General features: G+C 38.1%; 1 long non-coding RNA gene across 2 annotated transcripts in view; it reads left to right on the top strand.

The window, feature by feature from the left end:
* Positions 1–26,101, top strand: part of LOC115496381 (uncharacterized) — a 166,217-nt gene that overhangs the window by 49,841 nt on the left and 90,275 nt on the right. For both annotated transcript variants that reach the window (XR_012057355.1, XR_012057356.1), the window contains exon 2: positions 9,758–9,922. This is a non-coding gene — a long non-coding RNA (uncharacterized lncRNA). The remainder of the gene's footprint in view (positions 1–9,757; positions 9,923–26,101) is intronic.

Raw genomic sequence — 26,101 nt, 5'->3', positions numbered from 1 at the left:
TCTAAACGGGGTTCCAAGAGAGCTGGAGAGGGACTTTTCATACAGCCATGTAGTGACAGGACAAGGCTGGCAGAGGGTAGATTTCAGTTAGATATTAGCTAGAAATCCTTTACTGTGAAGATACAGTGGCACAAGTTGCCCAGAGAAGCTGTGGGTGCCCAATCACTGGAAGTGTGCAAGGCCAGGTTGGATGGGGCTTTGAATATGTTGGTCTAGTGCAAGGTGTCCCTTCCATTAGCAAGGAGTTGGAGTCCCTTTCCAACCTAAAACATTCAATGAACTTTTTGTAATCCCATATAATTCCCAGTAGGAAGTGGCGAAGTGGCAGTGTTAATATGACATAAGCTCTCTGTATAAAAGTAATGCTAAATTTTCATCATATCTGTCAATTCTAACATGAGTTTGAGGCATTTTTCACTGTTAAATCTTCATGTGGAATGTTAGAAAAGTCATGAGCTTTCAAATTTGTGCACTGAAACTTCTCCCTGTAAAGAGACAGAAACCCCATTTGTTTGTAGCAAAATAGCATTTTTAACTGCTAACAGGCTGGAGTAGCCCATTCCCTAGTTTGCAACAGTGAGCTAATTAGAATATGGAAACCATGAAGAAATATAAAGTGTTAACTTGATTAAATTGGAAATGGGGCTGCCCACCTGTTCATCTAAATATAAGTGACTCTGCAACATGACCCGACAGTCGTCAGAGGTGGGTAAAGCCAGCAGAAGCTTCCACTGAGCCCTGGCTTGGGCTGGACTCTCGGTCCATGAATGAGGGCAAGCCAAGGAAGGGAGAAGCCTGCAAGAATGTCTTGGCACTGCTTCCTGGCTCCCCCAGTGACCTTAGATACATATCACTTTATGTAATATTTTTTTCAAATGTGTATAGTCAGCTCTAACAGCTTGTTGATCCCAGCTAAGCTCTTTGGCTTGGCTCTGCTGTCAAGTGTTTTTGTTTGCCTGGGTCTAGTAAGCTGTGTGGCTTGAAGCTAGGGGAGCTTCCTAAATATTATGGAAATAAAATAGAAAGCTCCATTGCGATCACTTGTTGAAATTTTTAGTGCACCAGGATTCCTGAGGAGCTAAATTACTTTGACTTGGTGCAAAACCTTGCCAAGCAAATCTGCCTCCAGATCTTATCCGGTGTGAGAAAGCTGTTGTACAGAAGTTCCTTTAAACAACTTCACGCCATCTTTCTCAATAGAGTTGAATCTGCATAAGCCATGTGGAATCTTTTTACCTGGACATTGAATCTCAATTCTTCTCTTCTTACTGGGTGACATTCACCATCCCAGTACTACTAATTAGCTCTTTATTTAAGTCCTGACACTAAACTTCTGTGGATGACATATATGCCAATTGCATCTCAAAGCAAAGCTTTGAGGTGCTCTTGTTAATTCCACACATTCCTCTCAGCCACATCTACTGTGTTGCTGTCCTGCAGGTATCTTCCTCTGCTCTGCTGCTTGTTCCCTCAAAGGCAGGCTTAATTCTTCTTTTGCCTAACGTATGCATTTTTTGTAGGGCTACCAAGTGTTAAATATCTGCTTTGGTGAAGTAATGTTATGTTCTGTTGTAACTCTGCCTCACTGCAGTGATCCTCCCTTGGTTGATCTTAAGCCTGCTAGGGTGCACTGGCCAGCAGCTTCTTTTTGAATATGGGTTATTTCCTTTCCCAGGAGTACTAATTTGAAGAAGCAGCCCACCTTCTAATGAGAATATAGAGCTTGACTGTTACTTGCAATTAATGGTGTGTTGACATTGAAAATCTGTCTTCACTCCAATTTTATACATTTTATTTATATGCATCATATATTGCATTTGTTGCTGAATCAAAAACTGTGTTCCTAATGACTTCCATGGCAATTTTGAAATCGTCTATATTGCATAAATAACAAGCTTTTCAGCTCCGAAGTGATTTACATCTTCCCAAGTTGCATGATTTCTTTGTTAGGCTTATTAAAAATTCTCAAAGGGCACTTTATTTTTACCTCCCTTCCCTTTTCCTGCCATTGTATCTGTAATTCAGTGCTCACAGAAGCCACAGGGGAATGGCAACCCTTCACAAGCAGCCAGGCTGACAATAAGTAGTGCTGGCTCCAAGTCCTACTCCTGTGCTTTTGCTACAATTACACCTTGCCTCTGCTCTGCAGTATCCTGCTTGTTTGTTCCTGGACCTCTTCTAAACAGGAATTAAGGGCATAAAAATGAATTGTGCAAGAACTCTCCTTTATAGTGATTTTATGCTGTGGGGAATTCTGTTGGAGATTAGCTTTTTGGGCCATAAAACTTCTTTCAAATCTCTTTTAAGCTGGATGTGAATTCCAGTTTCCTGAGGTAAATAAATACAGCTTTCCAGTTCTGTTCCATCCACCTGCCAAAATTGGGTCTATAAGGGCAGCCAAAATCTATTATTGGTTTACACTGGTGTGAATCTTCTGACATTAAAAGTTGAATCTACGTAACTGAGAGTGGAACTTGGCTTGTGGCCTTGGTATCTTACATGGCATGGGTGAAAGCACACAGTTGAGACCAGATATAACAAGGACTGGTGGGGGGAAGTGATGGGGGAAAAAAAAAAGTACTAAAAAGCTGTATACAGGCATGTGAGCTTAGGAGTTTGTGTAAATGCTCTGATTGCTTATTTCTCCTTTGTTTATCAATAAACCTGCATAGACTCCTTATATTGAATAAAATAAATTTGTATTTTTAGGTTTTGTTATCACTTCATTCCAGCAGGATAACAACGCCTTTTTGGAAATCTTTAACAGTATGTACATGAAATCCAGCGTGTTAATGTTTTTCTGTAACATGGTGAATGTTTGGGTGTCAACTTTACCAGCTGGTGCAGCATGAATCCCCACTTGGTAGTGGTTAGAACTGAGGCTCTAGTATAATAGAGAATTGTGAGAAGTAACTGTTGCTTTTTTCTTTCTTGCTGACTTTTTGTTTGTGTTCCCCTTTTTGCTTTTTACTATGGCATCTTTAGATGTCTTTTCAGCAGAATGCTTCTCTGTTCCACCAAGAAAATCCAGTAGGTTATTTTTTTAGGTAATTTTAGATAATCTTAGAAGCCATGAGTTTGGAAAACTCAATTAAGCAAAAGTTATAATAATGGTTTCTTAGAGAAAAAAAAATATTTTGGCTATGGAAAAAATGCTTGTGTACAGAAACAATTCGAAGAAATAATACTGCTTTGTTCTGGAGAAAATAGAGACTAATAGGAATGGCCACTTAACGATAATTTTAGTGCAGTAAATTCAGTTTTCACTTGCACTGTTTTAAGTATGAAGCAACTCCATTGAACCAAAAGGAATTGGGATTTATGTGCTGATATTCTCTTTGCTGCTGCCTTTCTTTACACTTTTACTGGTGATTTTGTCACAAAGATCAGCAATTTTAAATAACGTCCATGGGAAGAGAAGGATGCTCTAAACTATAATATCAGAGGGCATCCAGGGCCAAAGTGGTAATCTGTGTGTTGAGTACTGTTTGTCAGAGCACCAAAGTTCTTTGATAGGCAGGACAGTGATACCTCATATAGTAACTGGAGCAGGTTCTTGGCCCAGTGGAGGAAGGGCTGCATTGTGCCTGTGGAAGTCACTTTAAATCTGTGGAGTCTTTCACAAGTGGACTGAAAATGATTTCTCTCACCTTCTTTGTCCAGCATTAAAGATTAGAGTCAGTCTCAAGGTTTTAAAAATATGAATTGTGATTTCACATGGTGTCTTGGTGTGCTTAAATCTCAATGGATTAACTCATGCTTTTGTTTTGGCCTTGAATTTTTGTCATTTGGCATTTGAAAAGTAATTGCTTTCATTAAGGCTTTTTTCTGAATCTTATGCTGGTACAAAAATCTGTCTTTAAGTCTGAAATTCATTTCCTCAAAAATGTTATTAGGGTGTTTCTGGATTTGTGGGTGTTTAGATCAGATTGTTAATAGATTTGCCTTAGAGGCTGTTTTACATTCCTTTGGGACTTCAGAATTTGGGATTGTTATTAGATATTTCCTGTCTGACTCTGAAAGAGGGAAGGAAACTCAAAACAGAAGGGAATACTTGAGGGAACAGCTGTCCTAATAGTCCCATGGGATTTCCTCTGAAAACCTGGCTGTCCAGACTCTGAGATGGATGAACATTTTCTGTCACCTGAGCCTGCCTAACAAAAAGAGTGAATTGTTGTTGAGAAACAGCAAAAGCGGGATAATTCTGCCAGGAAAGAGGAAGAAAAAGAAAAAGGCCAGGTTGGAGCACCAAAATTGGCTTCAGGTCTGCTTTTCAATGGCTACTGTGCAAAGACTTTCTAATGTTCTTCCTCTAGTCCCTGGTGTGTTACAGGAGGTGTGTGAGAAGAGTGGCTTTTTCTGTTGGTTTTTTTTTTTTTGTTCTTGTCTGGTTTTTTTCCCTTGAACTTCTCAGCAAATTTTATGCAGTGGTGTAATTCTGTGCTTTTTGAGGAAAAGGTTCACATTTCAATGGACACAAAGCTACTGGGTAGCCTGACTGCATTAAAGTTTAAACTACTGGGACCTGGATTTTATTTCTTGATACAAAAAAATTGAAAACAACACAAGAGTGACTTCTGCATGTATTATTCCTCTCTTTATCTGTGAAGCTGATGTCAAGACCTAACCATTGTGCAGTGTTACATAGCACACTTGGGCTTTTTTCCTTCTATTTTTTCATCAGCATGAGCTTTGTCTTAGGTGAATAGTGAGAGTATGAAATCAGGAGATATGAGGAATGATGTGCATTGGCTCAGTACGTGGCAAGTGACACGATTGTGGCTTATGCTATGGAGCAGGGTGACAAAATGGCCCTAACTGGCATGAGAAATCCTATCCTGGGGAAGGCTGGTGTCTCTGCAGCTCAAGGCTGCAGCCCAGGGAAGGTGCAGGGCAGTGGCCAGTGGAGTAAGAAGGGGATGTGGGAAGGTGCTGATCCCCAGGCTGTCTCTCTGGAGAGTGAGGCTTGTTTGAGAGCTGGCACTATTGAAAACAGGCTGTTTTAGCTGGAAAAATACAACATCAAGACACTCACAGCGATGATTGCTAAAAAAATTTTACATTCACCACCTCACTGGTTTCTGCAGAAAGTCTGGTGTTTGGACAAAAAAAATTGTTTCTGGAGAGGTGATCGGATTTAAAGGCAAGAGAGGACGGGGGAGATCTTGTTTCAATATCTACTGAATAATCATCACCCTATACCTTATTGTGGGAATTTGAAAACCTATGTTTATAGAGGAGATGAAGAGCAGCAGAGGAAGTGTGAAGTGTTATGATGTTTTGAATTGTCTATCTAGTATAGATTTTTAGTTTTATATTCTTAACTGATGATTTCTTTGGTATTGAGGCTCAAATTAAATATGGTGTAGTGTCTACTAAGTCATTTAAGAAAATCTGTAGATTTATATAACCTCTTAGTTTATACAGGAGAAAGTGCAAAACAATGAAGTATGACTGAAGATACTGGTGTGTATTAAATTACGTGTAGGACAACAAGGGAATCGGGAGAATGAGCTCCAAGTAGCCTGTGATCTTAATGGAAAAACTGTGGAGTATGTGCAACACTACTCACAGGTTTCCTTTGTTAGGCTTTGTATTGTAATGGATACCTGGTGCCAAGGAAACTGGTTGCTGCTGCCTCCACAGGATCAACTCCCAACAAATAAATGAGCCCCTTCATTTTCCTTCTGTAGAGTTTTATTTTTTTTCCTTCCAGCTCTCCTCTCCTTGTATTTTCCTTTTTTTCCTCAGCTGCTCAGATAAACGAGAGCATGAAGTATACAGACAAAGCATACTAAGCAGACTTTAAACTTCTGGAGTAACTGTTTACAGGGTCAGGCTCTGCTTTCATGTACGACTCGGGTGCGAAATGCTAAATGGCTTTGTGTAAGAATCCTACTATTGCTAAAACCAGGAAAAGCTTTGCTATGCCTTCTTTGGTTATAAAATTGTCTTGTCTTTCTCCTCAACTTTCTGGTAAGTTCATTAAAGTGTTCAGCAGGTAACACAGCTGCAGGGAAAGCTCTCCTAAGCTTGTGCAGTTGATAATTTGTCTTTTAGAAAAGTATTATGACAAATGATAAGGTAAGCTCCATGTCACTGCTTGCAAAATTTGAATTGCTGCAAGCAAAGCATCCAGTAGAGCTGCTGAATAGGGTGGTGTAAGACTTGGCACTGCTGATTTTTGCAAGTTTTCCAGGCTCTTGCGTGACTTTTCTTCCTATGATATGAGTTTCGTCTTTTGCAACTCTGTTAGAAATAAATGGGAAATTAAGTAGTGAGGAGTGTTTTAGCTGCCTTTAGGCTGCTGAGCTGCTAAACAAGAAAAAGACCTTTTGAAGTAGCCCCTTCTTTAAAATAACCTCAAATATTAAAACTTTTTTGTCTTGTTTTAGATTTAGGGATGAGGCAAGGAAGAAGAGAGTGACAGAATCTAAGCCTCTTCTCACAATCACATAATCTGCATTACTTTCTTTTAAAATAAGGGGTCTCTGGTGCTACCTTGGACAAAATGTCCAAGTACCTGGGTGGCTAAGGATTTGGTTAGACTAATTTCATTTAATTCATTGCATAGAAGTAGTTACCACATGCAAAGAACCATAACCCATGAGGGTAGTTCTGGTAGTAGGTTTAAAACTCTTTTACCAAAACTGGCATCTTTTGAACAGGTATTTTTTCCTGTATATTGGCATGACATAATTAAGCAATGAATCACAAATGTTTTTAATTGAGTTGAAAAGTTTACTATTGAATAAAGGGGTAAGAATTTTTGCTAATGGAGAAAGCTTTTTGGATGTATTTTGCAGTTGAGATTGAGTTTAATTGAGATCAAAAACTTTTAGTGGCAAATTTAAGTACCCAGGAGTTAAAAATAATGATTTATTCTTAAACAGATATACTTTAATTTTTCATAAACTTTTCAACATGAATGCAAATGCACATAGATGAATTTGTACACTCAGTACCACTTGTCATTCAATATAAAAGATTATGCTGCTGGCAAGGTAACTTTTCCCTGTAACTGGAATACAATAAGGGTTTTCATTTGTTTGTGACATGAATTTTGACTGATTCCAGGGACGCAGTTTAATGACTAAATTCTCAATCTCTTGGTACTGTAAAGAGTCTAATCTATAACGGCCCCTTTGAAACAAAACCAAGGTTAAGAATAAGAAACTTTCTAACTATTTTCTAGTTTAGGTCAGTATCCTAAATATCTAGTTGGCTCGGGGGATTGTTAGTAAATTGCTTTCATCTGTAAGTGACCAGTGTGAATATTACTGAGCTTGACAGCATCTCAAAACTGTTGGCATGTGTGGAATAAGTTTGGAAATCTCAGCTTTTCATGGACAGATAGGTGTGGTGCAGGAGCTGTTTTCACAACTGGCAGCTCTATTGCTGCTTGTGATGCACTGTGTAAGCAAACTAATAAACATCCTGCTGGTCTCTGGATGTCATTCCTTGAGTCAGGCCTTAAAGGCTTCAGTGAGGGAGCAGTGTGAGCTCCCCATTTTGTACCCGTTTGGGAATCTCCACTGCTAAGGCTCTGGTTAGGCATATGTCACAGGATACCTAAGCCAGGGATTCCCTTTTCCTGATGGAGTATTCCAGCAAGGGAATCATATGGATTTAGGAGGTCCAATACTTAAAGCAAATGCCAGAGCTTTTGGCAGATTAGGTTATTTTCAAAGGCAGCTGATTTTATTTCCTGGCTGGCACCCCTCTTCCCTGGGAACAACAGTAACATGAAGTGGACACTCCTGTGCTTTTAGATCCAGTGTCCATCAAAGTCAGTAGCACTGGCAATTAAGGCACTTGGTTTGTCAGCCTTCTAGTATTTTTAGGAAGCTGATGGAATTTGTCTTGTCATCTAAAGCAATGATCCTGTGCCAAATGTCAGGTCCCCTGCCCAGCCACCCAAGTCCCTCTACCAACTGTCACCCTGCCCTGCAGAAAGTGGAATGCCATGGAGTCGGCAGCGCAATGAAGGATTAACAGCCTCTGGCAGTGTGCTCCAATTAAACAGCTATATACACAACAGCTGGGAAAAATTCATCCATCACACAATGTTTATTATTGGAATTAAAACACCTTATAACTAATGCATAGATTTGCATTGATTACCATCTCCTGGAAGGAGCAAGTGGTGCCAGCTCCATGTGTCTGGGCATTTTGAATGTTTGTATCACTTGTACTGTCACCCATCTGCCTCTGGTTTTTAACCATAGTTAAAGCGTTCATCAGCTTTGCCGCTAGTCACAGTCAACATCTGTAGAACTGTGATGCTGAGCACCACAAGGAATTCTAAATTCACTTTGTCATGTGGTCTGTGGTGTATTTGTGTTTGTTAATCTTCCAAGCACATGGACAGAACTCTTGATTTATTCACACCTGAATAAATCAGTAGCAATGCAGCAAATACTAGATTAGTTGCATAGACATAACCATGATTAGTTCATAAACAAGCTCAGGGTGAGTTGCTCAGTTTATTTCTCTGAGCATTATGCTGTCTAATGTGGCAGTAGTGCAGTGCTGTGTGTCCTTTTGTAATATGAGGCAGTGACGTGGCAGTCAAATCACTGGAAAACTTAATATATGAAAGACTGTCTAAGCTTTTGAAGATGGTCATATAAAAATATGCTCATGTGCACTCACATTTGTATATATTCAATGCCATATTTTTTTTAATAAGAGCAACATCTTTGCCTGATTCAAAAGCAAACTTTTCTATTTGTCAACATTTACTAGGGCTTCAGTAATATGAGTACAGATAAGAGTTCTGAAGCACTTGATCCATGTGGTCATGGCTACTACGAAGTGAGGTCTCAAGCCCTCCAAACTTAGGGTGTTGTTCCTAGAACCATTATATCCAAACTAAATGGAGCAAACCTTATTGATAGAACTCTAATAAAATATCCTTCTCCAAGGCATGAAACTGAAGATGCAGAAAAGAGCAAGCAAGAAGTTAGCTTCAAGGTTCTGAACCTCATGGTCTTCAGTGCTCATGAAATGATACAGAAATGTGTGCTTGGCAAGCTGGTAGTAATTGCTTTTCCTCATCTAGAAAAAAAGCTTGAAAATACTGAGTGGCACTGATAGAGTTGGAAAAATATATTGGTAGGTAGGCTGAAAAAATGAGGTTACTTGTGAATAGAAAAATTGTATTGCTTTAATTAAATTAAAGAAAATGCTATCCAGTCCTGGAATATTTTTATGACACAGTAAGCACTGGCATTTGTGTTTGTCTGTGGTAGGATCTCATTCTGCCTTTTAGCGTGGCAGAAATGTGGTTACCATGGAGGAAGTCTATTGGATGTCTTTTAAATAACAAAGTTAAACCAAATATAAGGTGCAGGGATCTGCACCTAAATATCTGAGTCCTGAAAGATAAGGTTGTCAGCCAATACTTCATAGCTATAGTAGGAACTGTTTTGGTTGGTATTTTAAATGAAATTTTAGGTCAAACCTTGAATATTGCCCACAGTGTGCAGACATGGGATGAGATATTATAACTAATTCTCACTATTATATAAATAAGTTAAATAACACTTTTAATTTATAACTCTGATCTCATTCAAGATGTAAAGACAGTAAGTGTGTCTAGAGAAAAGTAAAGGAGAATTTATTATTTATCTCACCTACTAACCTGGCATTCGTGACACCTGGTGTTCATGGGAATTCAGGAAGTTGAGGAACCCTTCCTCAGAGGGGTATGGGGAATAGAGTTTATTCACCATGTTGTTCTTTCTTTTGACAGGTCCTTTGCTACCCTTTGAACACAGCCCAGACCTTTAAGAATACTCTATCTACAAAGATGAAGAAGAAGAATCATTCCAATAGATATTTCAAAGATTCTGCTGTCAGATGCTTTTTCTGCTTTCACACAGGCTCAATCCTGACATGACTATTGACTTCAGTAAAGGTAAGATGATATACTTGTTTTGTTGTTTTTTTCTCATGAACAAACTGGATGTGTCTTTAGATTTGCCACAGAATACTACTGGGACTGGCAGCATCAAGACAAGGTAAAAAAAATCCACAGAACAGCAAAGTGTTTATTGATGCACAATGTATAAATGCTTCATGTCCTTTATGACAGCTGATGGAGATTGCAGTCATAGCCAAGCTGAATTTCCACTTCCCTGGACAGATGTGCTGGGACAATATGCCCTGGTATTTAGGTATATTGACTTATTTGCCTTGGACCAGGAGGCACTTGCTTGACTATGGGTGAGGCAGGTCTACTAAGAGCTGTAGTTAGGTTTTGTGCTCAAACTATGGCAATTTCTTTCTGACATTTCCTCCTTAAATGCTCTGTCACATGTTCAGGTGTAGTGGAGGGTGTCAGTTCTGAACCTGGTGCATGCAGCTCCAAAAGCTCCATGTGTATTAGAGGATGAGAGGAGTTTTAAAAGGTGTCAGCCTTTACTGCACTGAAGGGTTTGACTTTAATGCTGTACTTGCAATATTTCTTCTAATTAAGAAGTGTGAGGAATACTACTAATTCAGCAGTAAAGTTAATTAGCACAGACTATAAATGTTTATTTGTTTTTTAATAGCAACAAATGCATTATAAATTACTCCTGTGTTCATCTATTGTAAAATCCTGCTGTTAGAGTAATTTGTAACACAGCTTTTTCTTACAATAGCTGTTTTCATTCCAAAAGCATGAATATGATTTTGGTGTTGATTGTGGAATAAACATGTTAAGTATTAAACCTGCTAAATTCTTAACTAGCCCTGTGAAATAGATTAAAACAGGTTTCATGTATATTGATGAATATTGAACTACTTAATGTAATCTTTATTTACAACCAGAAACCTGGTTTGCAGGCATTTAAAATCTGAAATAGATATGTTTTTCCTAAACACAGATTTACTACATCTAAACTTTAAGAACTTCATGATTATTCTTGGCTTTTGAAATAAGTGTGGAAGTAGAACTTCTAGTTTTATCTGTTAGATTAACTGGAATTTCACAGATGCTTATGAAAACTTGATAGCAAACTTTAATCTTTAAATAATTTATAGGATTTTATAATATGTTTTGGTAGCAAGTACTGCTTTTATAGCATTGTAGGTGTACCTAATAGTTTCAAAGTGAATACTGGTGAACATTTGAGCTGATATATTGAAATATTTTAATTTAACTCTTAATGCTGTTCTGCAGGTCTTACTTTTCAAAGTAGCACAATCCCAAAATGAAAATATGCCTTGTAGTCCTGCTTTGTTCAGGACAAACACTTTGGACTGCACTTAATCCCATCTGAAATGTGGGGAGCTTAAGAGATCGGGTTTAAGACATATATAATGAAGAGGGAAAATAGTAAGGTGTAATTTCTAATGTGAGGTGATTTCCTTAGAGAAGTATCTTTTAGAGGAAGATAGAGAACTGAGAGCTGGTTTGGATTTCTAGAGTGGGAACCTTCAGTAGATGTGGAAGACAGAGTATTTTGAAAATGTCTCAAAGAGTCATTGGTGGTTTTGGGCAATGGAGGCATTATGGGCAGACAGGTTATACCTTTCTAATACCTAATTCAGCCAACACTAGAAAGCTGAGAAATTGCCATCTCATACTGTCTTTTTTTCCTTTGGTTTTAAGTAAACTTTGCCGTTGGGTGTTACGAGAAATAAACCTTGACTCTTAATACTGTAATCAATGCTATCATCTTTTCTGCAGCTCTAGTCTTTTTTAGTCTTTTGAGTCTTTATGTTGGTCAAACTTTATTGAGCCACTTAAATTGATTAAGGTTTTTCCAATTTTGCAACATCATCTCTAATACAATGAGGCTGGTGGCATAACCATCGTCTCAGTGTTATTTCTGACTCAAGAAGAGAAGTTTGGAAGATAATCCAGCTGTTGATATGGCAGCTTCTGTATTGGTGATATTCCCATGAAGAAACAGATAGTGTATGGAAAGCAGTGAACTCTCTTTTTTCGGAACAAGAGGAACAAAAACCTTATATGCACACTCAGATATACTGTTGGAGACATTGAAATGTCACCATAAAGGCTGAATATGATTTACTTGCACAGCAAAAGCTCTTCTGGGGAGTTGTGACTTTGGTATGAAAATCAGAATATCTACTGCACATTTTTCAGGATATTCTCTGCATAAAGCATGTATTTTCTGAGGATTTCTGAGTAAATATGTTTTTTCTTTAATAAGTGTGTTTCTAACACATATGATTATTTTTGAACTTTAATCTTGGCTTCTGAATGCACTATGTATAACTTTGGTTTCTGCAATAGTTCCCAGAAATCAGCTTCTTGGTTGCTGAGGAAATAATGTCTTAGTGAGGTTCTCTTTTATTAGCCATTGCCTACTTTATGCTTTTCACAAAGATATTTGCAAATATCTCATTAAAGCAACAGATCCAAAAGAGTGGAAAGGTGGTGTCTGATCTAACCCCCAGTGAAGAATCCTGGACTGCACAGACTCATTATTAATTAATTCCAAATGCTGTAGAATAACCTGTAAAGCTATGGGTTATGTTTTCTTAGTTTTAGAAGACTAGATGCAGATCGGACAGAGGCAAAGTTGCTTCACATTTTCTTGGATGTTAAAAGAAAAAAAAAGTCCCTGGAGTTTGAGCTGCATTTAGTTTGAATATTAATACTGGACTGGTGAAGGGGGATTAGGGGAAGAGGAGCAGAACACAGTGATAGGCAATTTTTCCTGACTTTCAGACCCCTACCAAAGGCTGATTTCGTTTTCTCCAGCCCTAAGTGAATATCCCTTGGAAAAAGGACTTAATTTCCTGAAGAAGAAAAATACTCACAGATTTTAAAAGTTGGTGTATGTTACTGAGGAAAGCTCGGGGCAGTAGGTAGGTTTGAGGTGGACTTGTAAAACCAGTGCGCTATGTATGAGCTTGCTTAACTTTTCATGGGGTTATTTCTGCATTTTTGCAATCACTTAAGAGTTTTTACTAATCAATGTATTGATAGCAAGGTCAGTTGAATTTCTATGTCCTGGACTGTTTATGTGTTACTGGGCCCTAAAACTACTCTTGCAGGAATGTTGTTTCTCTTTCTTGTTTTTTATGTAGAATGCTTGGCTCTCAAGTCTGCTCACCATTCACAGAATTAGAATGGTGGATAGTAATCATATGAAACCTTGGGTATAAAATGTGTGTATCCAGATATTTCTGTCTTCCAGCTCTGTTAGATTCTGTTGCCTTTAGGAGCTGTGGTTCCCTTAAAACAAATTGGTCATTCAAACTTATCCAATCTATTCTGAAATTTTTTGAAAAGTTGCATTCTAAAATTTCAGTTTTATAAATTGAAAAGGTTGAAATATTTGCTACACGAATTGGAAATACTGTTTTAAATAATAGCATAAGATCATTACTCAGTGTGTTATTACCTGCCTTTAAGCTTAGAAAAACATATTTGGCACAGGTGAGAATAATAATTTAAAATGCCTTAATACACTTTCAGAGGGGATTTCCCATTCATGTGTGGTTGTACCTTTCAAAGTTTGATAAAGACAGCATTGAGAGCTGAAGTATTTTTACCACTCTCATAAAGGGGAATATATTAGGAAAACTTTGAGTGCATGTGTCTGTTGTTTTTTCAGTCTCACACATCTCACTCAGAGCTTCAGTGCAGATGGTCTAAATATTCATTCTTTGGCTGTGTTTAAGGTCAGCATTGCTATGAGTTAAAATTAAGGAATAACGTACTGATCAGGCTGTGAACTCCAGACTGGAGATTTTCACCAATGGAAATGTTTATATTTTATTTCTGCTTTAATTCTAAATGAAAAAAAATTAAATAAGTTGTTGAAAAAATTGAACTGAATTAGTGAAGCACTGCTGAGCAGGTGCTGGTTGAACCCCTGGATGGCAGATGAAAGGCGAAGTATTATCTGCCTTCAGTGGTAAAAAGTTTTATCTCCTGTTTGAGAACTCTATAGACACATCCATCAAGTGGTCTGACAGGGAAATAAATTGGGTTACAGCACTGCAAGAAGTCCAGATTATGTTCCTGCTGAGCAGTAACAAATTGTGGTGAACTTTATAAAAAGTTTCTTTCTGTTTTTCACAAAATAATGCATTATAGAGGCAGTCAGTGGTCACAAGAGACAATGGGGAAACCTCTGGAAAAGTTTGCTATTCTTTAATAAGCAAAAGATGTAAAATTATACATGGGTTTTCTTTTTCTATAGAATCACTTGTGTTCTCTGCTCCTTTATAAGCACACTGAATCTACCTAAGTATATTTGCTTTATTGCAAATTGAAAAAAATTAAACTAATCTGCTGACCATGAGATAATGTAGTTGGGTCCCAGTTGTGATGGATCACTCTTACCTTCCACTGAACATGGTGAGAGATGCAATTAAGTCTGCGGTGGCTCACTAGAGATCCCTAATTTTCCTCCGATAATAAAAAAAAGCGTATTTTAATTCCACTCACCTTATGTATGCATTTCAACCACAATGAGAGTCCAGTAGGCTTTCTTATCTTTCATTTATTTAGGAAGGAGCTCTTATACACAGTTAGGGTCTAAGTGCTTTTGAGTGCAGCTATATTCAGATTTAGAGCCTCAATGTATTGCCTTCTCTTATCATTCTATCCTGGGTCTGAATATCCTTCAACTTGAAGAAACTTCAGACTCATCTCTAATGCCAGTGGGAAACTATGAATTTTTGAAAACAGGTCCAGAGTTGTTTTCGAGCTTTGTGAACTTCAGCCAGCCATTCCATTATGGTGTCATTTTCTTCAACCAAGTCTGAAAGAGAGAAAGGTTTCTTGCATCAGGTTTCTTTGCATCCTTCTGAAAATCTTTGCATTCACATGGATAATCAACATCCTTTGTATCTTTGCATGTATCTAGGTATACACAAAGAAAACCTTTAGTATGTGTGAGATCCTGGATGTTTTAATAAATAAGAATTAATGTCTTCTGCTGATTCTTTGGTGTCTCTTTCAAATCAGTTGTGTTTAACTATAAGGCCTGAACTATTTTTGAATAACATCCATTCATTCTTAGACTCAAAAGAAAAATAAAAAACAGAGATATTTCCTTTCAGTTGGATGTCCCTCTTACAGTGTAAGCATTAAGAGCAATTGGTCACCTAATATCTTGTTTGTATGGAAGCTAAGATACCTTTTAAAAATAGATACAAGTGAATGCAATGGAAAAATAAAGGAGAAAGTTTATTGGAAAAGAAAGGCTGATGTTGTTTAATGAAGTGTGGCATTCTGATCTGTTTCTAAAAGCCTTGTTCCTTCTTGGTAAGTAATAGGGGTAAAATGTTTCTCTTATGGGCTTCTGCTTTACACATTGCATGCTTGCCTTGAGGGATTTCAAACCTAAATAAATCTTAACTCACAAAAGATGGAAGTATGAGAAATCTCATCCTTTTTCTGGAATGGCTTGGGGGCTGATTGTTTATTTAACAAGCTGGTGCCCTGATTTTGCCACTGACACACTTCAACAAAAATCCCCTCACAGGCATTTAAAGTTGCAAAAGGGAAGATAATTAAAAAGAAAGATGTGAGTCAATGCACAAAGCCATAAAGGTCTGCTGACCTAGGTGTTTTCAATATTTACTAACTATACCCAAACTTGCAACACTAGAATAGTCTCAGAGAGAGGAATCAGTGATGTTCTGATATAATCAAACCAAATGAGATCTTCCTAAGAGTTGTTGGTTGCTTGATTTTATGTACAGGAGCTCACTTGGGAAGAGGGAAATCATATCTCTGGAAAGACCCAGAAGAGTCCTTGCGAAAATCCTAACAGACTCAAGTGAAATTTAACTAGTGCATGGGCTTTGTGCCAGCTCATAAAAGGTGAATGTGTTTTATCCTTAGATGTCAAGATTGTTGAGTGTCTGAATTTGGGAATTGACTTTTGTTCTCTTCACTGAAGCAGCTGGGAGTTGTTGCAAAAGGCAGGTGCAGATGTAAGCGTAGCATCCTTACAATTAACAGTCCCCAGAAGAGTGTGAAGTACCAAACCCAACTATGAGAGCCAGGGCAAAAGTTGGTGTTTAGTTAATGAATTGGATTTTGATTTTTTTTTTGTGTGTGGGGGGGTTTTTTTGGTTGTTGTTTCTTTGTTTTTATTAATTTTTTTTGTTGTTTGTTGTAGGCTTTTTTTTTTGTGTGTAGGTTTTTTGTTTGGGGTTTTTTTTTTTTTTGGTAGAAAAAATACTTTTGAATGTTTTGAAACACTGATACAAAATTATTTTCATAGGTGCAAGATTCCCTTCCCACTAACTTGATTGTTTTGGATACAAAACTTTATTCCCTTTTAAAAACTTTTTCTAACTAAGAAGCATTGGCTAGTCATCAGGGAAGAGGGTTTTTCACTTGTCTAGTACCTTTCTCTTTCTTATTTGCACTTTTTATACCAAGATGCAAGAAGAGGGTGTATGGTATGAGTTGAAGAATAGGGAAATGGGTGGAAAACCCCCTATTTATATAATTTGGAACCAAATAGGGAAGAAAGAAAATAATGGTTTTCCATCTAATTTACATTACAGTTGAATGGAAAGGGCAAAAAAAGAAAATAAAGGCTTCCTTTCATGTCAGGGACATTGTAATTTTTGTTATTAGTTTCTTGAGCTGTTTCTACAGGAATAAACTATCACATTTCCCCAGATGAGATTTCCTATGGTTGCTTCATTCCAAGTCCGAACAAGCTTTTCAGCAATCACTTCTTGTGTTCTGTTTTTGACATTGTAAAAGCTGTATTCTGCTATAATTACTGTATTAGAATGCAAACAAAAAATCTTCAAATAAGCAGAATTTTAAATTTATTTTCATGTACCTGGAATATTTATGGGTTTTGTAAACACTGTTTCAATGCAATTCCACCTTGTGACCAGACAAATCATTGAAGCTGGGCAGTGACAGGGTTAGAAAACCTTCTGATCAGAAAGGAAATTGAACATAATTCTGAAATGGGCAAGCAGATTATATTAGTAATTGATATACATCTCATCTTAAATAGTTCATGCGACTCTTTTTACATTTTTAAAGAAATTATTTATTCATGGAAGTAGACATTTAAAGCATAGTTTAATACTGAGTCATCAAGAAAGTGACCTATAAGTATATCCTAAATTGCAATAAAACCCAGCCCCTCAAATGCTCCTCAGTGAAAAATCTTTTGTCCTTAATTTACATGTAGAGAAGTGGACTTGAAGTGGTTCAAGAAACTTGATTAAGAACAATTTGACTCTATTTTTTTTTTGAACAAATAGTAGTGTCTTCTTTTTCCATTCAAGTAGTTTTGACTGGAAAATAAAATAGTTTGTATAATTTCAAATTATATAATTTTCCTTAGATAACTTTATGAACAGCTTTTTCACTAATGTTCTTCTAATATGCTGAGGAACCTGAGAGGGAGTCAAGCAGGCATACAGGGCCAGCACCTGTTTTAATGAAAGCTTTCCAACCAGTTCTGCTCTGTATATACTCTTTTCTAGATTTGATTTTTTTTTTTTCCCTCACTGAATAAAGGGTTCTCCCTTATTATCTACATTTGTAATTTCATTGTGTTTGACCTATTAAATACTGCATACAGCAAATCTTTAATTTTCGATACTAGGTGGTTAAAAATGAAAATGGGTCTTGTAGAGTAACTGCAAAATGAGCTTTAAATTCTAATTAGAAATCATCTTATCAACACTACATTTCACATTGTCTAGTTATGGGTCTGATATTTTTTGCATTGGTTACGCCAGATTGCTTTATAGTACATTGTGATTGAGAGGGAGCATGACTTTTTTGAACAATTTCTTTTGCACAGCAGGGTGACTTAAATTAGTGTGACTGACGTCCTCCTAATATGCTTACAAATCTTTGGAACAATTGATTTGAAACTTGAGCATTTTCCTTCTGAGTGGATAACAGCAAGGGAAAGAAGTTGGATATGCAAGCAAATTCACAGAGCTGTTTCTCTTAAATCCCAATCCAAGATATATCTAAGCATATGTGTAACCTTAGTTTATGAGTAATGCTAAAGCAAGTGGAAAAACTCAGGCCCAGAAGAAACTGTCACACCTCATAGGAACAAAAATGAAGCCAGGACTTTACCAATGAGTAAATTTACAAAATAAATACTTAAGTGTTTGAGAGAAATACATAAAAGAGGTGAGGAAAAAAATATTGCCATCTTTGAAATTCTCCCAGGTGAAGGATCTAGCATATGTAAAAAGCCCAATTACTGTCAAAGTTGCTTTTTCTGGACTGAAACCTGAAAATTTGCCTGGACTAATCTCTTAAAAATGATTTTCCTTAGCCATGTTGCTGTTAATCTCCAACATTTAATGCATTGCTTACTTGAGCAGGGATTCCCTTGTATGGAATACCAGTGCTGTCACCCTCCCCAGTGTCAGGCATTAATTAACTTCTTTAATGTATTTTTTTGTAAAATTTTAATTGAAGATCACTAGTCACCTGTCATTTGTATCTGGCCAATAGGGTAGCGCTATCATTAGAAAATAAAATTTGGAAAATAGTAGCCAGTGTTCAAAGCATCAATTCAACAAATGAGTTGATAATCCTTCCTGCTGCTGAGAGCCAGTTCACCTTGCAGCATGGTGAAGGATGTCTGTGGGATTAGGACTGCAGAACAAGCTGTCTACAACTGTTAAACACATGTAAATGAGCATGTCCTGAGCTCCACAAACTGGAACTATCTGTGAACTGTACAACAGTTTATACAATATCTTGGTTTTTAAAGATACTGTCAAAGATAATAGGAAAAAATTTTGAGTGGAAACATACACATGCATCCTATAAAATACCTGTGTGACTAGTGGTGTTCCCAAGCTTTGTATTTATCTGGGAGGTGAGCATGGTGCTAAAAACACCCAGGTCACAGCTTCAATCCCTCTATAGGCCATTCCCCTAGAAGCTGGACTGATGATCCTTGTTGGTCCCTTCCAATTTAGAATATTCTGTGATTCTCTGCTTCTGCTCTTACAGTTAATTGTTGATGCAGTGTAATTTATTCTAGACAGTTATTAGACTTACTGAACAGCATTCCTTTAAGATCTTGCATTACTCTGAGTGTACTTGTTTTGTTTTAGAGATATCTTAGAGTTTTCTAATTTAGGAATAGATAATCACTATGAAGAAGCAGCTTTTCCTAGTTACTCAGAAAGTACCATTGAGTGTGGAATGTTTGAAGTAATATGCATTATTGTAGCTGAAACATTTTCTAGTGATGTGAGTTTTCTCTGAAGAGGTAATACTGAAATCTTGCACCTGACTTATCAGATTAGGAATGCTTTTGCATTGACTCTCACAATATCAATGTGGTAGTGCTAAAGACAGGTACAGTCCTTTCCCCTTAGTCTGCTTGTCTTGCCTTTTTCTCCTGTGACACAAATGCTGTCTAGCTGGAACTAATGTGGATTGAAGGGGAAGTCATGTTAGCAAAGGTCTGTGAGTTGACTGAGCATGTGCCTGTCCTTTGGTACCCCCCAGTCTGTTGTGGGGTTGTTCGGTCAGCTGAGAGCAGAGGTCTGGAGTTCAGTTGGCATTTAGCACAAATGCTGTCATCACCCCACAGGGTGCACTTACAGGGCAGAGCTCAAGAGCTGCTGCTGATCACATATTGATGTGTAGTTTGTTGTGCCACGCATTAAGCTTGTGCATTGTTACTGGTAGGCTTGTTAATGATGCATTTTGCTTCAGTAACTGTGCTGCGTCTTGGCTGAAGATATTTACAGATGTGTAAGGTGGTGAGTTCCCAAAAAACCTAAAGATGGGTATGTGAATGCAATTTTTGTGACATTCTTCTCTGGAATTCTTGCCTGCTAATTCTTCATTTGTACAAAACTAGAGAAAACTCTTCATGTAGCTGGGTGGTGCTGCCTGTGTTCCTGTAAGTGCAGCCAAGTTGGGCTGGAGGGTGCAATAACTGCTATTCCACAAGGCCAGTCGGTAGTGATATCAACATCACTATCATGTGGTACCCTCTCACATGGAGGCATTAAACCAGAACAGCCAAAGACCATCTCTTGCAACAAGCAAGTTCACATGGCTCCAAGCAGTAGCTCTGTTGCTTTGCTTTTTCTTTCAATTGCTGTGTTTATGGCCTCTTTTATCTTCCATAATGTCGCAAAACAACAATAATCAGAACGTAAGGTAGATCTGCCAAACCCCAGTTTCTAGAAAATGTGGCACACAAAAGTCTGACCCAACCCTGGAATCCAAGGAGGGTAAAAGTTGAAGTGCACGGGTTTATATTGGAAGGAGTTGAAAAGCATATCCCAGTGCTACCTTGGAGTCTGTTACCCCTTTAAAGGTCACAAATGTGCCATCTTAAAACTGGATCCCAAAAACCACTACAAAATTGCAGTTCCTCTGAACCTGAGCCTGTGGGTCTGTGGCATGTTTGTGGTATCTAGGTAGTGGCTAAAGTGGGTGTACACCTGTTTTCTAGGTGTTGGAGGTTTGTTTTTTTTTTTGGTCTGCATATGATTGGAAGCTATGTCATTTTCCCCATTACTTCTCAGTTATTTGGGATCAATCTTTTGAGATTTAAGTGGTGAAAATTCTCATTTTTTAATGGGTATTTTTTTAATGGTTCAATTTTTTTATGGTTATTGCAGAGAGTGGGGACTTTTGGGCTGGCTCCTATATAGAACCAGTTCTTCCAGGTTTGGCATGTTAATCCACCATACTGACCCTTGAAGTCCTGCTCAGTTTTCATCTAGTCCTAGAGCCATTACTTTTAATACCTCCTGCACATAATGTACTTACACGGTGTGAGGCCTGAGGGGTGCATTGTGTTTCTTCCAGCAGGTGTTTCTGCAGCACACCTTGTGCCTAATGGTTCTGTCTTACCAAACAGCTGGGGGTTTAGTGTACGTTCATAATATGTTAGATATCTTATTTCACAAAAGCTAGAGCAGCTGAACTGGCCACTAAAGGAAAACCAATCCAACCTTTCCAGTTTAGGAAAAAAAAAAAATCTCTTGAAGTATAAAAAATTTGATATCTAATAAAATAATGCTGAATCATGTGAATATGTTGCAGTCTGTGAAGGATTAGAACTGGGATGCTGACAGCTCTGAAGCTTATTTTAAAAGTTGGTAACAGTTCAAATCTCATCAGCTTCTGAGATTTCATCTGTTTCTTTGGGAGGGTGGGATAAATGTCTCTGGACATGATGCCAAGATTGAATCTTTTGGAGGAAGACTTGGAGAAAAACTCCTTTCTTCTTCTGACCTGATCTCTTCTCACCCATTGTGATATTATACAAATTGAATTTCAGGGCTAGTGAGCTAAGGATTCTGCAGTGGTCGGCAAAAGTGTCTTTCCATCTGATTACCCTTGAGGTCAGAAGCATGTAATATATTCAGGGGGGTTTCTAATCGAACGAAACTCAGAATATGTGAGGGTTGTAGACAGCAGCTGGCCCCAGCAGAGACTAACAGATTTGCTGAGAACCTGCAAAGATCTTGGCAGGATGTCAACAAAGATACTGCAGGGTTGCTAGATGCCAGGAAAAAGAGATCTTTAGTTTGCAGCAAGGAAAATGGTATTTAGGGAGGATGGGATGTAATAAATTAAAATAATAGCACTGCAAACAAGTCTTATCCAAAAGTATTGGAGACTAACTAAAGCTGGGAAGCTGTCTACTCATTTTCATTGATGAAAAAGCTGAAGGGGATGCAGGTGAAAAGATATGCTTTCTTAGAATGGCACAATATTATTATTAGAGCCAAGGAAAGTAGTAGCTGGATTCTATTTTGGAATTGGTTTTTAAATTTAGTGAAGGATGAGAGGAACAAAAGCAGTGATGGAGAAAGGGGTGTAACTGATTTAAAACAATGGCAAATAGAAGAATGGAATCTGGATGGATAATGAAGAGACATTTGTGAGGAAGATCCTTACAAATTCTTTTATTACCTTACTGTCTTTCTCGGATAATTCTAGGTTGAATCTCTACAGCACCAGGAGTTTCTGCAACCAGAGTTGCAGTATCCAACTATAAATTTAAGTTTACTCTGCATTTACTTAGTGAATTGCTCTGTCAAAATATGTATGTATTTCTCTGAAAGCTTTGGGAGCTGTAAATGTTGGCTGGCTTTTTACTTGGTTGAGTGTAACAGTGCCTGCCACCCCCACGCCTGACCCTTAGATGCTTTCAGAGGACTTTTAGGTCACTCTTCAGGAATCTTTTTGATCTGTTGTGTTAAGGTGTTCTCCCTGCTTCTTCAGGAGAATTTTAGTGAAAAAGGTGCTCTCTGAAGAGCCTGTCCAGGATAAGTATTTTACTTGAGGCAGAATTCTGGCCTTCAAAAAAACAGCTTCATGATGAGAGAAAAGAAAACAAGTTCTCATCTGACTGGCACATTGAATATGGCACAGAGAATAGCAGCTCTAGTCAGGACTGCCTACATGGAAAATTTCTGCCCTACAGGATAGGTTTTTCTCAGAGAAATTTTATTTACATTATTGCAGGGAGATTTCCTTATTCATTTACTCAATAAATCAATCCCTGTGACTTGTCATTGTTCTTAGGACTTGATTTGGTGATTACCTCATCAGGTTAAAGTCTGTTACTGACAATCTGTCTTAACTAGATGGCTTTGTTTTCCTGGCAGGATGCCAGCAGAGGGGGAAAAGTAGCTGTTCCTTGAGATGGGAATAATAAAAAAAAATGCCAACTGGTAAAATCTTCCTGACTTTTGCTGAACTGAAAAAGGCCATTTGCAGCTCTTGGGATTCCCTGATTTCTTTCATCCAAGAGAAATAATGTGGCAAGCAGGATGCCATTGAAAAAAAGTAGTGCAAGTGGCAGTAGACTGAAATGTGTACACTGAAAATGCCAGGGGGTGGGGGCTCAGGAGAAATGCAAACTGCAGCCTGTTAGTAAAATATAAAGATGACAATCAACTCCTTACCTGTATGTGGGTTGATATCAAAGCAGGAGACAATGTGGGCTGTTCTTAAAACTACTGAATGGACCAAATCCAACTTCCTACCATGCCATCAACCTGCCCAGAAAACAGTGGCTTCAAATAGCAGTGTAAAACTCTTTAGTTTTGTGATAGCTCTTCAGGCCTTACAGAAATTTTGAACTACTTGTGCATTCTTCCTTTAGCACAGGTGTTAAACAGGTAATAGAGCAGAGGATGTGTTTCTGTTGATAGTCTCCATGTGAGCAATCTGATGTAGAAAAGAGAAAACCCTGAACATCTCTGAACCCTTGGGATAAACTTCTGTTTTTCCAGTTCCTGTTTAGAGCAGGGAGGCTGTGGCAGCAGACTGGTCAGTGTGGCTTCGAAAGCCGTGGGGAGCTTTCAGCAGCAGCTGCTGTGTGTCAGATGTCTGTAAATTGACTTCCTGCCACAGGAGGCCTCCAGCAAGTTCATCTGGAGAGTTACTGGGGGAAATCCTCGCTTTCATCTTGCCAACAGAGCAAATCTATCCAGGGCTGTGCCCAGGGCTGGGAAGGGATTTGAGCTGGTACAATCCTCATGCCAGCCAGCGTGGTATTGATAAATAAAACTGCTGTGGGTGGGGAGCTCAGTGCTTTGTTGAGGGAGAGAAGGCACTCTCCTTTGAGTAGTATATACACATGTCAACCATATTCTTTGTTTTTAAAAACTCTCAGATGAGAGCACACTTCTTTCTTCATGTTTCAGATAACATCCAACAATATATTTTCTTTTCCCCAACCTCTTTCTTTGTCTTCAAGGCAGTTATGTGCTATCCCTTCTCTTCAGGGTGGATGCATGTTCCCTTTCCAGTGTTCAATTCCCTTTACAATAATCCTTATCTAACAGTTTTGGAACTGTCCTTCTCCAAAAGGATTTAATTTCCTTTAAAATTGCACTCTCACTGAATCAATAATCCAACAAGAATCTCTGGCAAAGGATGGGTTTTGGTGTGGTAGGTGTCTCAAAAATATATCTTCTTATTGCTAAAGGTTTTCATTACTCATTCAGCATATTTATATAGGTTTGAACTCATTAAGGTTAAAACACGAACCTGAATATGCTGTTTTGTACCAAGAAGAGGAATTCTTTTGCATATTTGTGGTTTTCAAATACAGTCATGAATACTGAAATGAGGAGGAAAAATTGACAATTAGGTATTTTGAGAGTTTAACCTGGCTATATCCATCCTTGATTCCTTTGGTGTGTAGGGTAAAGGCTATGTTTATAGTGAATTGTGAAATATAAAGAAAGCTAAAAGTTCAAAAGCGTGGACATGTTTTGAGCCTTGTGGAAGTTGGTAAAGTGGAGTAAATGTAACTTGATTTAGAAAAGCAAAGTGCAATGCCCGAGTTCTCAAAAGTGTGTAAGGCTTAGATTGTTTGTGCATAACAGATTCTGGAAATTACATTTAAATGCAATTTAGAAAACCTAGTCAATGAAGCTTTCTGACCTTGTTGACTTTTGAGGGTGGAAGGATGAGGCATAAATAATAGTTGGGGGGTGGGAGGGAAGGGAAAGCAGGAGTTGTAGTAATTGTTAAATCATGCTTATTAGTATTGTGATCATTTTTGGTCACTGCAATATAAAAAAGATATAATGTACTTAACATCCAAAGGAGGGTAATGAGGCTGGTGAAGGGCTTGAGAGAAAGCCTCTTGAGGAACATTTGGTCTGTTCAGCCTGGAGAAGAGGAGGTTGAGGGGAGACCTCATTGTAGTTACATCATCCCTGTGAGGAGAAGAGGAGGAGTAAGCACTGATCTCTCTGTGGTGACCAGTGCCAGGACCTGAGGAAATGGCCTGAAGTTCTGTCACAGGAGGTTTAGGCTGGATATTAAAAACAGTTCTTCACCCAGAGGGCTTTTGGGCACTGAACAGGACCCCCAGGGAAGTGGTCACAGCACCAAGCCTGGCAGAGTTCAAGAAGCATTTAGCCAATACTCTCAGGTACATAGTTTGATTCTTGGGGCGTTATGTGCAGGGAGTTGAACTCAACCATTATGGATCCCTTCCAAGTCAGCATATTCTGTGATCTTGTAATTTAGGGACTCCTGCATTTAGGTGCTTACTGGAACACTTTAAAGCATGGAATTAACCATTTAACCATTGAGTTAAAATCACAAATATATATATATATATATTCAAATAACCCAAGTAATAGACACCAGATATTAATATTACAGATTTTTGTCCTGTTCTACCATGTGTGGCTGTGTGGGTAATGAGAACTATTGCAGTAGTAGGGTTCCACTCTGCAAAGGCAATTCACTTATCTGGGTATGGGGTTTGTTCTGCCCTTTTCTGCTTAAGGCAGTGGGGTCCAAACACAGTCTGCCTCACTTGTCAGCAAATCAGCCAGCAGTCAAATAACACTACTAAGGAAAAAACTCCCATGAAATTCTACCCCTTTTCAATTTCATTTCAGAGTAAGGCAGAAGATGGGCAGAGCTTAATTATGAAACTCCTGTGACATGCTGTGGCAATTTGCTCTGTGAAACTTAATTTTCTGTTTGTGCGTGCATATTTTGGAGGGATAATATTGGGGAAGGGCCCTGAACCCATCAGGTAAGCAGTCTGGGGTTCATGCACAGGCTCTTAGAACTCCCTTGTGCCTCTCTGTACAATTACCTGCTACATGCATTGGAGTGGTTGTGCATACGTAAATACAGAACACTCATAGAAAGTGTATGTATATCATTTAGAAAGCACTGTTGAATTTTTGGCTTATGCAGACACATTCTGTGGCCTGAAAAGATTACTCCCATTGGAGTAATAACTAGAAGTTTTGCTTATTTAGGGCCTGTTCCTACTCCCTTTGAAGCCAATGGCATAATTCCCAGTAATGTTTAATGGTGCTGGGTCAAGTCTTTAAGGATGACAGAGTTTGATGTTGGAGGCTTCAGCCAGTGCTTACTGGAGTACACAGGGGTTTCCTCAGTTATTTCAGTGAGAAAATTGCCATTATTTAATGAAAATAATTATTTTAAAAACAACCTATGTAGGTTAAATGGTGTTAGTGTTCAACTTCAAAAAGAAGAAAGTAAATTAAGAGACTTTATTCTGGCTGATACCACACACTTTTTACAACACTAAGACATTCAGTTCAAGTAAGTTCCCAGAAGCTGGAACAGCTGTATCCAAAAGCAATGAACTTGTTAAATTGAAAAGGACATGTT

This window comes from Taeniopygia guttata, chromosome 9, assembly GCF_048771995.1.
Source record: "Taeniopygia guttata chromosome 9, bTaeGut7.mat, whole genome shotgun sequence".
NCBI classification, from domain to species: domain Eukaryota; kingdom Metazoa; phylum Chordata; class Aves; order Passeriformes; family Estrildidae; genus Taeniopygia; species Taeniopygia guttata.
The sequence above is the reverse complement of the archived record's forward strand: the minus strand, read 5'-3'. Positions and strand labels throughout refer to the sequence as shown.